This window comes from Myxocyprinus asiaticus, chromosome 29 (genome assembly GCF_019703515.2).
Source record: "Myxocyprinus asiaticus isolate MX2 ecotype Aquarium Trade chromosome 29, UBuf_Myxa_2, whole genome shotgun sequence".
NCBI classification, from domain to species: domain Eukaryota; kingdom Metazoa; phylum Chordata; class Actinopteri; order Cypriniformes; family Catostomidae; genus Myxocyprinus; species Myxocyprinus asiaticus.
The window spans coordinates 25,635,192-25,649,300 of NC_059372.1; the positions used below are offsets into that span (position 1 = coordinate 25,635,192).

General features: G+C 36.1%; 1 protein-coding gene across 3 annotated transcripts in view; it reads right to left on the reverse strand.

The window, feature by feature from the left end:
- LOC127419706 (voltage-gated potassium channel subunit beta-2-like) overlaps positions 1-2,575 on the reverse strand; it is a 109,779-nt gene extending 107,204 nt beyond the window's left edge. For 2 of the 3 annotated variants that reach the window (XM_051661348.1, XM_051661350.1), the window contains exons 1-2: positions 2,368-2,575; positions 198-330 (exon numbers count right to left, since the gene is read on the reverse strand). The gene's annotated coding sequence lies outside the window, so the exon portion shown is untranslated. The remainder of the gene's footprint in view (positions 1-197; positions 331-2,367) is intronic. The other variant, XM_051661349.1, reaches the window with a different exon arrangement.
- Between the last annotated feature and the right edge of the window lie 11,534 nt (positions 2,576-14,109).

Consider the following 14,109-nt stretch of genomic DNA (forward strand, 5'->3'; position numbering starts at 1 on the left):
TCTCTGAAACATTTTTTAAACAGGTGTCCTTTTACCAAGGTCAAAAGTGTTGAGATGAAAAGTGATGACTGGCAATATATTTTCAAGGGTTCTTTGACACTGGAGATTCAATTTCATTTAAAGTTCCAGTATATATATTTGCTACTGGCTCGGAAAACAGAAATCTGAAATCCGCACTCCACTGGTTTGAGTCTTACCTCACAGCGCAGGTAGGTCCTTCTGGGTGTTTTGGAGGGGATCTGTGTCGATCACACAGACTACCTACCGGGGTACTTCAGGGTTCAGTGCTTGGGCCCATCCTCTTCTCCATTTACATGACATCACTGGGATCTGTCATTCAGGCACATGTTTTTTCCTATCAGTGCTATGCCAATGACACACAACTCTACCTCTTATTCTAACCTGATGAGCCTAAGGTATAGCTGCACAGATCTCAGCCTGCCTGGTAGAAATCTCATGCTGGATAAAAGAATACTATTGTGGCGTGCAGATGGAAGTCATTTGCCACTTATCTACCCGGCCTTGCTCTGCCCAGACGCCGCTCGTCTCCACCCTGCTCACCACAACTACCTCCAAATCAATCTAGCAAAGACGGAACATCTTATTGTTCTAGCGAGCCCAGCTATACAACATAACTTCACCATTCAGCTAGATTCGTCAATGATTAAAACATTCTTGACAGCCAGAAATTTTGGGGTAGTGTTTTATGATCAGCTGAACTTCACGGACCACATCGTAAAGACAGTCCAATCATGCAGAATTGCACTGTACAACATTAGGAAGATCAGACCTTTCCTTTCTGAACATGCTACACAATTTCTTGTCCAAGCTCTTGTCATATCTAGACTGGACTTCTCCAATGCTCTTCTGGCAGTACTTCCTACATTTACAGTTAAACCTTTGCAGTTGATCCAGAATGCTGCAGCGCGTTTGGTTTTAAAAGAGCTCAAGAGAGCACATGTCACGCCTCTCTTTTTTGAACTGCACTGGCTGCCAATGGTTGCTTGTGTCAAGTTCAAGGCATTGATGCTCGCTTACAGAACGGCCACTGGTTCCATGCTGCTCTATCTATACTCACTACTTCAAGTCTATATGCCCTTCAGAAGCTTGCAATTGGCGGGTGAACAGTGCCTCGTGGTGCCATCTCACAGAGGTACAAAATCGTTTTTTCTGACTTTCAATTCTACTTTTTCTCGCTGGTGAAACAACCTTCCGAACTCCATCCGATTCTCTAACTACTTTAAAGAAACATCTAAATATGCATCTTTTTCTTGAGCAATTGACCCAATCCTAAGTGTCTTCTAAGTGCACTTAGTGTCTTCCTTCTTTCTAATAATAAAAAGGCCTCACACCCTTCTTCCACCACCGTCTCTCATCTTCCTCCCTACCTGTACTTCTCTGAGCAATTTGAAACTTTGTATTGCAACACTTCTAATGTTATTGTCTCCTTAGGACAAATCGCTTTTTCTGTAGCTATTCCTCATTTGTAAGTCCCTCTGGGTAAAAGCATCTGCTGAATGAATAAATGTTAATGTAAATGTAAAGCTCTAAAATCTCTTAATAAAACTAGATTACAAGTGGCCAACATATAACTGACAGGCATGATTAATTAGAGTAAGATACAATACATAGGTAGATGATTAAGTAAGCCTCCAGCTATATCACAGAGCATATAGTAGGCATACAGTGTAGTATAACTCTAAGGATGCATGAAATGAGATGATAACATACAAAACCAATACAAAAGGCATGGAATCAAAAGGTAAAATGTATAATGTTCATGTCCAACATCACACAGGAGAGCATACTGTTTGGTGAAGAACATGCAACCATGTCTTGGTTTTACAATAAGGTGAGCAGTGCGTTTACTATTAGATTAATACAGGTTATAGACCTATTCTACCACTAATGCACACTACCTTGGTTCAGTAGAATTGTTTACATTTAAGTATTTTTATTTGCAATATGCAATGGTTAAAATATGCAATGACAATGCAAAAGCTGGAGAAGCAACTTTGGCACTTATTATGAGACAAGTCACAATCCGATGGAATAACAGATAAATGTTGAACTGCTCAGTCATGCGCAAGGTCAGGTCATCATATCAGACGCAGCACTGGAGCACGCGCAGTGACCCAAACGATGCTCGGGCGACCTACATTTTGTGCATTACTTCCATTAACTTTCATGAATAGAGCTTTTACCCTAATGGCTCAAGTTTTGATTTTTCCAGAAAATGGAGGAATGCACAGTTTTGTATTGCAAAAGAAATGTTTCGTATCGCTTTTCCACCTTCACCAATACAGTCTGTCTGCAAATATGTGCTCGCTCACATATTTGCGTTCTCGTGCACGAGCGCTCCCTTACCTCTAAAAACTGCTCAAAGACATGCGAGTTCTCGCTGTGAGATGTTCTCGGGGAATTCCTCGTGCAAAACAACATCAGAGACATGGACCACAAGACAACGCCTCCCGCTACTCTCACCTCAAGAGCAAGCCCACGCGCCACAAACACTTGTGAGCGATGCCCGCAAGCAGCTGTCATTGGGCATCAGAGGTAAATAAATACTGCAGCAAATTGGTGTTTAGGATGCCATTGGTCAAAGGAGTTGTCTATGAGGTAATCCAGTTACCATTCTGTGATGATGTCATCGTGGTGAACAATGTAGTGTCGAAGTTAATTCACTGAATCGGGGATCAGAAAGCGAGTTCAACAGCTCACATCAGTAAAAAAAAAAAAAAAAAAAAAAAACTGTTTTTTTTTTTTTTTTTTTTTTGTGTCATTTACAAATAAGGTTCGAGGTGATAAAATGAGAAATCTTTTAAAAATCTAGTTTTTAATCTAAACTGAAATCTAATTTCTAAATGTTTAATCTAAATTGGAAACTGATTAGAAATGTAATCAGTTTCCAATTTAGTTTCATACATTTTAAAAACCTTTATAATATTTTCTACAAAACATTGATTTAATGACTTTAAAAATGTTTGCACCTAAAAATACACCTGAAATACATGAGAATGTGCACAAATTCATCATTCATACATATATGTTAAAACATACTGTATTTTTCAAGGTATACATATATACATATACAAATACATATACATTATATATATATATATATATATATATATATATATATATATATATATATATATATATATATACACACACACACAAATACAAATACAATTTAAAAAAGGTTATACCATATGACCTCAACAAAATGGGCCTTTTCATAAAAATGTCAAAATATATGATTTTTTTTTTGTTTTGTTTTGTTTTTGTTTGTTTTGTTGTTGTTGGTTTTTTGGCAAATGGCAACCTACGTGTTGGTTACACCACATGACCACATGCATTTGGACAAACGTTTTACAAATATTAATAATATTTTTTAACAAAATTGTTTCACTGGCTATTTTTTTTTATTTTATCTTTTTTTTAAGAAATAATAATAAAATATTAATAAAGTTTTCAGCTTTTTATTTATTTATTTATTTTACTTTCTCCAGACAGTTACATCGCATGATTTTTTTATTTATTTTTTATTATTATTATTATTATTTAAGAAAAAAATATCTAAATGACTTTGAACTGAATGTATTTGAAAACATGTTCATCATAGAAGATGTGTATTCAAGTCATTGTTTTGTGTGAAATGCATTTTTATTTCATTTTGAATAATTTAATAGATCTGGACAAAAAAATGAGCATCATGTCATTGAACCTAAGCTATTAAGCCTAAAATAATTTAGGTTTAGCCCTTGTCAGACAGCCTGCAATATACTCCTTTGCTTACCAGAGAGATTCATTAAAATCAATATTTCCAGCATAATTAAGAGAATATTCAGTTTCTGACCAGATACATTGGAAGGTGAATAGGCTCCTCTTATAAATGTGATATTGAATTTATCTTGAAAATATCCAGTGACGGCATTCGTTAAACGTTTGTTGTTTTTACTTCCCTTTATGGCATGCTAATTGTACAACTATATATTTACAATTATACAACTATACAAAGTGAACACTGGGATTATTCATTTGCATGTCTCCTTCCAAAAATACTCTGAGGTCTTCCACTACACTTGGGCTTTTTTTCCAAACTATGACACTAGATGGTAGTATGTGCTTAGTTAATAGTGAGATGTTGTGTGCCTGCTACACCATGTACAGTAGGCTACTTCATACAAAGTGTAGCTAAATAAAATAATTCAAGTAAAAATAAAAAAATAAAAAAAATTTAGTGATGTCAAAACTATGAACACATTATATAAATGTATTCTGTTTTTTCTTTGTTTCTTTATTAAATATATTTGTGTATTTGAGATTGTGTATAAAATCAAGGTCACACCACAAAATTTAGGTCAAGTTGGAAGGTAAGAGATTAACTGGTCACAAAATATCAAGTCTGAAACTAACTCAGTATACTTCATTGTGTACCCCAGAACTTTAAAAAAACATTATGTTTGCATAGTATAGATATATTTGGTAGCTGGGTGCCTTAACAGCACTCATTGAAACAACGGATTAAACAAAGATTTGGGTAGCTTGAGCCAGCCTAATTTTTGTGAGTCTGTGCAAATCCACCAACCACTGTGGTGATTACCAAAACATGCAGCTGGGCTTTGGGGTCTCGCCGCACAGAGATTCACCATGCAGCTATTTCCTCTAAACAGGCATCTGAGTGTTTTTTCTTTAATTTATTTTATTTCTCTTACAAAAGAATCTTATGGTATGCATATGATCATAGTGAAGTAACACCTATTAAACTTACTTGTAAACCAGGTAGCCTCATAAGAATGGGGATTATATTCAGTAACACTAACGATGCAAATTCACGCGCTGTGCCATCTGTGAAATGCAGAAAACTTAAATCAGGCATAGCACAGCATCCTCCTAAACACCCAACTTTCTTTTCTAGCCCTCTTTGTTGTCGTAAAGCAGGGGAAAGCCGCTCCAGAAGCAAGGAGGGAAGGAACAAAAAGCCTTTTGTAAACTAATTATACTCTGAGCTATTCTTTTCCCTCTTGCAAATAAAAACATTTTATTATGATCAATTCAGATTTGTTCTCAATGTGTCTGAACTTGCCTACACAGCAGAAATGAACATCCATTGTATTATGCAGCATGCCTCAAAACTTTGCATATTTTTCTTTATTTGAGAATAAGGACAGTTTTCTTCTGAAGTTTGTCTTCTTTGGACTGTAATTGCACAGTAACACTTTCTCACCAAAATATGGAGTCCCACTGAGACATTAAAAGAAATAACCTAGATAACTATTCACTCTGAACTCTGGATTTAAAAATTTAGTGAAACAGCTTAACAGATTTATAAACTAAACATCTGAAAACATTAACCTCCTGAGACCTGAGCATGACTGCTGTGTGCATTTTCTATTTGCAACTAGTAGCACCTAATAAACATACAAAACAAAAACAGGACTAAGTTGTGAAATTTTAAATAATACCAAGCTATAGAAAGTCAGATTTATTTATTTGTTATTTATTTATTTTTTTATCAAATTGTTTATGTTTCCAGGAGTGTTGGTTTTTCATGTTTTTGAGACGTTACAGATGAAACATTAGAAATTAGCATAATGAATTCTGATTCAAAGTAATGTCCATCATCATCTAATCACTGCCAACCATGCTAAAATAAAATTATACATTATAAACTCTGAATCTATGTGCTGATTACCATTATCCCATGTCTGCCTAATATGTTGAGTGGTCCAAACATCATCTGCAGCCTGAAACTGAACTTTTGGTCGGATTTTAGGATTAAAAGCACTTGTCTTCATAGAAAAGCTATAGAATGATCCCTTGCTCCCTATTTAGTGAATGACTTAACCTCCAATGTGCGGTCTGTCTCCACTGGTCTCAGAATAGTTCAAATGCACATTATTTTAATCCTAACTCCATATAAAGCCTCTGACAGCTTTTGGATGAGCCCATTGATTCTCAGTGTAATATTGCACAGTAAATATAGGAATTATAAGGAAAAAATGCACTAAAGTACACATTAGTGCACATTGTGTTTAGCAGCATGGCATTTTGGATAAATTGCTCAAATTTTAAAAATGGAATATCAGATGAAACTAGACTCAATCTTTGCTCTAATCTACAAATCTAATCAGACGCAAACAGGTTTCATTGTAAAAACATAATTAGGTTTCTTACCAGATGTAGTTTTATTAGTGTTTCTCTCAAAGACAAACTCCGCTGTGGTCGGCAGCATGTTGTTTTGTCACATGACTCTGTGCATTGAAAGTTTAACTCTTTACTTACAACAGAGTCTCCAGAACTGAGATCAGTCGGTTTAAATTAACTTAAACTGCACAAGGTTAAAGAAGGGAAGAGGATTTACCAAAGCCAGCACAAGGATTGCATATAGCTGATCATGGCTTTCTTGGCATTCTTAGATTATGAAAATAATACACAGAGCTAAGAAAAGGTGATAATCTGTTCCCGATTAAAATCTAATACCCACATAAAACTTTTCTAATGACAAATGTCAGCCTCTGTGATAACAACAACTGGAAAGGTTATCAGGTTTATTTTATATGCTATATTGGAATGCAATAAACATGTAAAGACTAAAATGGGTTATTGAAGCGCCCTAGTGATGAATAATGCTCAATACAATATCTGATGATGTGGATATTCACACTTTTCAAAGTTCTGTTCTTGAAGTAATTTTATGTGTTGACCAAAGACAAATTATTTCACAAAATGGCATCATGCATTATACATACAGAACTATTATTATAAGAGAAATGTATTTATGCAGATGCAACATGTTATATTACTCAATTGAAACTCTCCAAGTTTGAATCCAAAATGTGCTGTCTGGTTTCAGGTCAGCTAAGAATGTGAAATGAAATGGAAGCTGACAAATAAATACAAATGCTGGAAAACATAACATTTGTTAACAGGGTAAATTTAGAGTATGTTATGGTTACATTTCTTAACTTTTTGCATTGGTAGTTCTGGAAATATCACTATATTCCTCATCTCCTCATGTCAATAAAGGAAATGAAAAAAGCTAAACAGCTCTTTCCGTTTGCAAAATACTTAGTACTCAAACATACAGTAAGTAAAACTACCTGTAATTTCAAAGCAAGAATACTAAACAATGTGTAGCTACACATACATAACTGGGTGTTTTTAGTAGGCTTTTAACATGTCTTAGATACAATATGCATGACATGTACGCCTGTAGATGTTTTCTAGTTTCTTCTCTCTCTCGACCAACCTCACGTGCCTTGTATCACTCTCACCTCAACGTCAAATCAACACCTTCAGCAAGCTGCCCTCGGCCTTCTTTACACCACCTATAAGATAGAGCCTCCGCCCGCACAGAGAAGACAACTGATCCTGCGGCAGCACACAGCTGTAGGAAATGTTGCCATACGATGTAATAAAGACACAGGGATTAAAGCAATGACTCACAGCTTCATCGCTCACAGTGTTCCTCCTTCTTCCTGCCATCATGGGTGAGACTGATGTCTTTATGAGGCGATTGTGATGAAATGTTGCATAGTACAATTCTTTTGAATATGAAATCAAGAGGAGCCATTAAGTGGGAATCTGAGGAGGGCTGGATAAACCCGTGATTTACAGACATTGGTGGTGGAAGAGGGAAGTTCACCGGTTTGTTATGAATCAGTTAGAGTTCCTCTGCACGATGCAACACAAAGTCATACCATAGATATGAACCCTGAGATCGTGACTCAAACATGGTTCACTTCAAGGAAATGAATCAATCATAGAATTTACAGAATAACATTTTGTAGAAAGCCTGAGTTGAAAACTATTACTGCCCTACAAAGACAAAATGCAGTAACTACAGTACACATTTTGTCAAAATTGGGTTATGACAGAAATCAGGTCCCTTAATCTGTCTTGTGTCAGACAAGTTTGGCTCATCTATGCTGAGATTCAGAGAAAATAGAGTGAGATTCTTATATTATATATAATCCACGTTGACTTTGAAACCATTTTTCCCAGTTTCAGTGTTGGTATAGTTACTGCATTTTGGTTTTGTATGGCCGATTGGTACAGGTCAGAGACATGTACAGATATGCTGCCATGGCATGACAGAGAGTGATTTCTTCCCCTATGTTTTACACAGTAGCTTTTGTACAGGCTGCATTTGCCTTCATTTGTTAGCTGGCTCGGGTTTTGCAATTGTAATGTCACTTACAGAAGACCCTGAACTCCAACATATGGAATCCATCGATTTACCATCCCATTCCTCTGAAAACCTAAAAATCCCCTTACACATGGGAGATTTACACCCAAAACATCATGGTATAATGTTTCTCTCTTTCTAACTGTACTCTTTCCCTGACTTTTATACACTGCCAACATGTTTGCATTTGGGCTGTTGGTCATGGTACTGTGTATTCACATAGCAATGGAAATGGAGAACAGAGGTTTTTCTGTTAATACTTGGCTTGGTTTACATGTTTATTCACACCTCATTAGCCAGAAATGAGTTATTGCTCGAAATATACTGTAGATCATACTGTGGATCATACTGAATATTGAAAGAAAGAACACGCATCTATAAAAAGAATATTCCTGGGTCAATACATGTTAAGCTCAATCGACAGCATTTGTGGCATAATGTTGATTACCACAAAAATTTATTTTGACTCGTCCCTACTTTTCTTTAAAAAAGCTCAAATCTGTGTTCCAGTGAGGCACTTACAATGGAAGTAAATGTAAATGTTAATTTACCAATCAGTAAAATGTTAAAATACACATTGTTTCAAAAGTATCGCCACAAGACGTAAACAATATGCCTGTTAACATGATTTTAGTGTGATAAAAATCGCTAACTAACATTTTCTGTGTAAAGTTATATCCAGTTTTACAACTTTGTTGCCATGATGATGTAATGTCAAAAAACCCTAAAACGACTGTAAAAATTACGATTTAAACAACTTTACAGCTCAAATAATATGTTTTAACAGAAGAAAGAATTTAAATGCTTTTATAAACATATACGCTTCACATTTCACTTTAAATCCTCCAACAATTGGCCCCATTCACTTCCAATGTAAGTGCCTCACTGTAACCTCGAAAGGAGGTACAAGTCCAAATTAATTTTTGTGGTAATCAACATTATGCCACAAATGCTGTCTATTGAGCTTAACTTGTATTAAACCCGGAATATTCCTTTAACATATGAGATCATAAATTTATCATACTACAGCACTGTTTTTGGAGTGTAAATGTTTGCAAAGAGGCTTGAATTATTCATCCTTGACATATCTTGCCCTGACTTTTTGCTGTCTACATAACAAAATGGGGTTTAATTATTGCAACCTTGCTCAGAATTTGAGATATCAGTGCAAGTTAATATTTCTGTTAAGGTGTTACACACACACACCCACACACACACACACACTGTATTAATTATTATTTTATTTTTTTAAATTATGGCGAACATCTGCTGTCTGTTTATATATAGGCAAATTTAGAGAACATTGGTGGTCTCAAACAATGTGCCATCAATGGAATTAATATTTTTAGATTTAGACTGTCTGAAGTATGAATTAAAATCTATTCAACAGCTAAAAAATAGCAGAGTCCATAAAACATAGGTGATATACAGTATTTTAATGTGACATTTCTGTACACTAAACAGTGAGGTTCAATGTCCACTGAAAACACTAGACTGTTAATGTCACTGGACACAGCAATGTTGACAAACTTAACTCTTTGTGCAATCAAAGCAGATTCACTCATGATTTGAGGTGTTTCATATTGCTTCCACACTAATATCACAAAAGTAGACACTGCAAAATTTCAGCACAATCATCAAGGACCAAGAGAAGCCATACTTCCTCTACAACCCATCAGGCCTCAGAGTCTCAGCCTGTCTTCCTGTGTGAAAAGCTCACTTTTTTACTCTGAACACCAATGAATTGAAAACAAATGTGCACTGAGAAACAGTTTTTCCATAAGGGAGATAAGAACAGTTGATGAACAGGACAGATGTTTCCTTATCTATATCCCTCTCTTAGATCCTACATGTCATTAGATAAGCCAACTTTGTCAAATCTCTGTCTTCAGTGAGTCACTCATCATCACAGAGAGCCGAGCACAAACATTCATATGGCTACCCAATAAGTCGCATCATAAAGATGGATGTCAGTGGGTTGATCCAGAAAATGTTATTTCCAATGTTAAGATGCATGCCCATCTCAGATTCAGCCTACACATTTACAGGGTTAGTTCACCCCAAAAAAAATCTGTTGTCATTTACTCACCCTCATGTTTTTGCAAACCCATATGACTTTCTTTCTTCCATGAAACATAAGAGGATACATTTTGAAGGATGTTGATGTTGTCAGTCCCTAAAAGTATGTCTCACATCTCCTTTGTGTTCCACGTCATACGGGTTTGGAACAACATGAGGGTGAGTAAAGGACAGAATTTTCATTTTTGGGTGAATTAACCTTTATTCTAAAATTGTCTCTATATTCAGAAGAGGGAATGAAGAGAATACTATTATTCAACAAATTTTTAAGTTACGAAATAATGCACTTTTTGGGCTTTAAAAAATAAAAAGGAAATTCAACCAAAATGGCTCATTATCTATCATGAGATTTGAAAATATCAAATGATTTTTGCTCTAATCATAGTTGGAAAGGCTTCCAAAAGAACTCAGAAGATGATTCACTGATTCAGTTTGTTTAAATGTTGAACAGATATTTGTCCCTTTTAAAAGTGTGAAAGATTTATGTTTCGGCCAAGTGACCAGTGAAGGCATAGTCACTGTCCATGTGTCACAGCTGGAGAGGCTGGCTGAACTTTTTTAATGCAGGTTAGTGTGTCCATCCTCAGACCTCTCTCACACAGCATGCAAAGCAGAGTGTGTCGGTTGTACATGCAGTCAGCTATGTGCACATTGTGGGATGTAGTGGAAACACAGCGTAATTCAGCTGCCAACTCAGGCTTGCGCTATGCATGGCGCCTCCGCTTCCCCAGGATTTACTCACCCAGTTGCTTCCTGATGTCTGCTGTGGGCTACTGTCAGTGATTTAACCATTACACGCTTGTGCTGTGTCTATAACTTTGACTGTGAGAAGACACCTTAACTAGGAGAAAAAGACATTCAAGCCTATAAGTTAAGTGTGGACTTAATTAGCACAGCAACACAGATTTCAGAATACTGACAACATAGTCTAGAACAGTCTACAACGGTTGGGTCACAACCCAAAAATGGTTCTCAGATCTGTTCTGATAGGGTCATGGACAAGGAAAACAATGCTAAAAAATTTAAATAATAAAATACAAAGTAACACTTTACAATAAGGTTACATTTGTTAACAACATTAGTTAACATGAACTAACAATAAACAATTCTTTTACAGCATTTATTAATCTAGGTTAATGTTAATTTCAACATATAGTAGTACATTTTTAAAATCAAAAGTTGTATATGTAAACATTAGTTAATGCACCATAAACTAACATGAACTAACAGTTAACAATTATATTTGTATTAATTAACATCAACAAAGATTAATAAATGCTGTAATATAAGTATATATTAGCTATATAAAAAATATAAAATTATATTGTTCATTGTTAGTCATGACACCTAATGCATTACGAATGGGACCTTATTGTGATTGTATTGGTAATACATTAAGCATATCATTATCGTAGTATTACCATATTTTGTTGACGTCCAATCAATCTCTACGAATTTTGGCGCAAATTCATCCGGCACTTGATAGCTAGCCAAATTAGACAATTAGACAGACACCAACAGTTGACTAAAACAGTTGCAATGCAATATCATGTCAACAGAGGGCACCCTTATCAATTATTGAGAGCTTCAGAGTTTGCTAGTATCCTATGCTAGTGGAGAGGATATGACCCAAATATGATCAACCAGGACTGAAAAGTCCATATTGTACTAAAAATCAAGGATTTGTCTTTTTTTTTTTTTTTTTTAAATGCCCCCTCTTCTTTAGGACAGTATCTTTTGTATTCTGTTCACAGGATTTCCTAGCTATAAAATGCAGGTTCAGTCTGCCACATTGAGGCTACCACTCACCTCAAACTTTCCACTGGGCACATTGGCTCTTAAAGTCTGTATTTTCACAAACAATGTGTGTGGTACACATTTTCCACACATAAAATATGTTACTGGGTGATCACAGGGAATTTACAATGCTAGAATGACTGGCAGAAACAGCTGCAGTCAAAGCAGGTGTTTGGTCAAAACGCACAGTAAATTTTCATTGATATTGTGCCATGAGAATATCCTTCACACCCTCCCAAGCCAAAGACAGTCACAAACACACCAGCCCTCTGCTTTTGAGTGACAGAGATTGAAACCCTGCACAAATTCTCAATGCAGCTTTGCAGGCGAGGCGTTGGGAGAGGAGGGCTATCGACAAGCTGCTTTTCTATCTTTATTAGCCAGATCCAAGACAGAAAAATGGATCCCTCTGCTTATCAGCATGGTGCTCACTGTGGCCGCTCATGAACCACAGGTCAGATACATGACACCAAAGTATGGGCAATGTAGAGTTATTATGTTGATGGAGAAGATGAAGGAGAGAGAGTGAGAGATGGGAGGGTGGTGGGGTTAAGAGGATACTGAAGATTAGGAAGGGAATTGCCACAGTACACTGGCTGCTTTTGTGAGCCCAGTGTACAAGGGGAAAATATCTCCTGGGGCATGTGCAGTCTGCCACAAAGCGCTAGTCCTATTATAGATACAACAACTTGTTTTCAGACTCCTCAATGTGATACAGCATGTTTTGAGTGGTAGTTTGCAGACGGGCCATGGGAGCAAGGTCATGTAAAATCATTGTGGGACACAAATAGATCCGGTGTATGGTGTTTATAGACAAAAAAAGTCTGAAGAAAAGTTTGCTGAAGGCACATTGCCAGTGCTGCATGCCAGGGCTTTGTTAGGAGACCCACTCATTTGTTTGACCAAACATGAAGTAGTAGATGAGTTACTGTTTATTTCCAGAAACACCAAAGATTAGTTCAACCAAACTTTCTTTTGTAGAACACCAAAGGTGAATTTAAGAATATCCTAAAAATGTAAATTTAATAAAAGTGAATGAGGAGTTGGGCTGTCAGGCTCCATAATTACACAAAAGCAAAAGTATACAAGAGTATCACCAAAGTATATCTATTTCTTTAACACAAGAAAGCTGAGGCAGAGGTTGAAGTTTTTCAACCTGCCACCCAAGAACAGATTGACAAATAGTAGAAAGACCCAATTTGTATGAACAAAGCCCCACGAGTTCTGGCAGCCCTTAAAGCATATCTGGAGTGTTCACAACCTACATTTTTTTTTTTTTTTTTTTTTTTTTTTTTGATGTCTTATCCTTAAGCATCAATGTAGAACAGAATAAACTAGCTTCCCCAAACAGTGAAACGTGACATAGATACAACAACTTGTTTTCAGACCATGCAATGTGAGATGGCATGTTTTGAGATTGGCAATATGAGCAAGGTCATGTAAAAACACAGAAACCCTTATGGACAAAAAAAATGATGACAGGCGCATGGTGTTTGTTTACTGACAAAAGCAGTAAAAGTACCTAAAAGATTCCCAAGCTCTGTATGTTAAAGGTAACAGCACTGTAACAAGACCTTTGTTTTTATCAGACATAAAGCACATGGATAATGGTGTTTAGTTGGTTTTGTTAGCCATGTCAGCAGCAATTTTAGAGATAGAAAAACCCTAATAAGGATAGGGGGCATGTGGCAATGCTAATGCATCAAGGAGGTATCACATTTAATTTTCTCTTTGGTTTAAGTTTTTGTGGAAATCTAAAATGGTTGAAACAATTGCCCTAAAGTCAAAATGAAATCAAAATTGACCGAAAATTTGATCAAAAATGTATCAGAAATTCTTAATGCATGTTCCTGGTCTTATTGTGATCAATTCACTGGTGTGTTTCTTTTCTGCTAACATCTCTTAGACAGGTTAGGCTATTGGATAATGTTGGCCAGTTGCCAAAAATCTATTTTTTAGCAAACTCCCATTAAGATCTTGCTCCATTCTGCTATGGAATGCCAATCAATTCCCAGTGGATAAAATCAAGTCCTGCCCTA